We start from the raw sequence: 2,500 nt of genomic DNA, 5'->3' as shown, positions 1-2,500 counted from the left end.
TAATCCCCCGTTACTATAATCAATTCAAAACGCACTGACCAAGAACTTTTTATGGAAAAGAGGGAAGACTGGTCAGCTTGAAATTGTTTTTAATGCAAGACAGATCTAAGATGGTGCAAAAGAACAAACCCTGTAACCACCTGTACCAAACTTAGAGTCGGCGGCTTTCTGAACATCTATGGTGGTTACTCGTGCCATCATTGCAAGTCAAGGTTTTATCAATATATCGATTGATCGGGGATTCAACAAATGCCATCAAGGCTGAATGAAATACACATTCACCTTTTGTGTTGATGACAGTTACGGTTCAGCGTTCTTGCCCAAGTGCAGCCTGTAGCAAAATGTGGGAGGCGAGAAGGCATGAAGAGAGTGTGAAAAAAATAACGTCAACTTGGCAGTGGTAAAATGGCTGATAACGTTAAGACAAATATCGATTATTCTGATGATTGCATGGTTCGTCCGCCATTTTCCTTTCTGACAAGTAGTTACCAGCCATTTCAACCGAGACGAAAAGGAACTGACCCGGGTCAGCCGAGATCGACCCAACCTTCACCTAGCCCGGGCTCGTGTAAACGTAAAATTAGACGCTGAGCTGAGCCGGGTCGGTGTCCATCCTGAGCTCGTGTAAAGCGGCCCTCAGAGTTCCTTCAAATGCACGATATTGCTTTTAAAAAAGAACAAAGGGTGGCTGTAGAAGTATTTCTTTCCGGTAAAGATGTAATGGCTGTTTACCGACTGGTTTTGGGAAAAGCATGATTTACCAGAGCTTTGTTCTTTTAAAAATTTCATTCCCAAGCAAGCTGAACAAAGCAGCATCGATTGTGGTAATCGTTCCCCTCCGAAGTACTGCTGAGGACCAGCTGATGTCAAATGATTTAAGAGCATTTCAAGGATTTAATAAGCATGAATCGTCTATTCTTAAGAGGAATTTGTCTTTGACAGTGGTCGACGAATGTCACACCGTCCAAACGTCGTAAGCGCGAAAATGCTTATATTTGACAGGAAGCTATTTATTGCGAATAAATGTCAGTGTCGTTTTGTAATTTCATCGATAAAAATGAAACAGCAGATATGATGGTGGATTATCTGGATAAAGTGGACGCTTCATAGGTCTTTCTCGGCCGTTGGCAAAACCAGGACCGGACTGGATCGGATCGGATTGATAAAACTCGGACCGGATCAATAACAAAATTCCCACCAAAAGTAGACGGTCACCAGACAACGTGCTGCAAAGAGGAGAAGCCGAATTCGGTGCCTTAATATTGAGGTCTACGCAAGAACAAATTAGCCAAAAGGACCCTTACTCTTCAATGCAGTAGACTATCGCAAAAAACTGAAGAAAAAAAAAAACAGCGTGGTGATTAAGCCGGATATCCAAAACCAGTAAAAAAAAATCCTTTATGAGAAAAAACTGGAAAGGTGTTCTCCAAACCAATGCAAATTCACCTAAAACGACCACTGGAGTTAAGAGGTCGCAAAAAATGCAAACAACACCAAAGTAGAAGCGAAAACTTCTCCGAGCAAAGCAACGTAGATAACTGAATGTCACAGGCTAAAAGTACGAATGCCAAGCATAGCAACGACCCGTGTACCCATGGGAAATACGTGATTGCACAATAGCCTGATTTAGAAACAGAACGGGAATGTCAGTTGACGATGCCGTGGGCAGCAAAAATATCCATATTAGTTCATATTAGAGTATAATCCAAACTATTCTGTGAGCTCTCCCTTCGTCAACTGACGTTCTCTTTATTCCTCTACCTCTGAAATGACGAATATCGACAATTCCTAACTTTATCTGGATTGACTGTTATCGTCAATTTAGATTACTCTGTCCCAGGAAAAGTTGCATTCCTAGACAGGATTTGAACCCGAAGCACCCACTTTGAGGAAATTTTTTTATCCACTTAACGACTAAGCAGCAAAAAATATCCATATTAGGTGATATTAGAGTAGAATCCAAACTATTCCTATTTTTTCTGGATTGCTGTTACCGTCAATTTAGATTACTCTGTCCCAGGGCTTGTGGTAACAGATGAAACCAAAAATGGTAAAGTTGCATTCCTGGACAGAATTTGAACCGGGAGCACCTACTTTGAAGAAAATGTTCTTAATCAACTATCTGACAATTGTACCGATTATTTACTATCACTAATTAGTATATATAAAATAAATGCTGAATAGTGGTCAAGTCTAGTGCTCGATTTTAAATGGTTAGCTTTCTCTTGAGGTTATATAGGTAACCGACATTTTCTCCTGTTTAAACTTCAATCGATCAATAACTTTATTAATGTGTCAGATAGATCTAGCTTACATATACGTAAACTAATTGGGGACACCTAACTACTAATGAATTAAAAGTTAAGAAGAAATATATTAATCTGATCCAAAATTATACTAATTTTTTGTAATAAGCGTTAAAATTCGCTGTGTTTTAAACTAGTTCCCTAAAAAATATCTTGACATGTCAGTATCCCATAAACCCATGCTTCCTTAAAAG

At 39.4% G+C, this 2,500-nt stretch overlaps 1 non-coding gene across 1 annotated transcript in view; it reads right to left on the bottom strand.

The window, feature by feature from the left end:
• The window catches only part of Trnaa-cgc (transfer RNA alanine (anticodon CGC)), a 73-nt gene extending 64 nt beyond the window's left edge, over window positions 1-9 (bottom strand). Inside the window, exon 1 of the tRNA in view lies at window positions 1-9. This exon is cut by the window's left edge and continues 64 nt beyond it. This is a non-coding gene — a tRNA (tRNA-Ala).
• Between the last annotated feature and the right edge of the window lie 2,491 nt (window positions 10-2,500).

This window comes from Montipora foliosa, chromosome 4 (assembly GCF_036669935.1).
Source record: "Montipora foliosa isolate CH-2021 chromosome 4, ASM3666993v2, whole genome shotgun sequence".
In the NCBI taxonomy this organism is placed as follows: domain Eukaryota; kingdom Metazoa; phylum Cnidaria; class Anthozoa; order Scleractinia; family Acroporidae; genus Montipora; species Montipora foliosa.
This window is presented reverse-complemented; position numbering and strand designations above follow the sequence as displayed.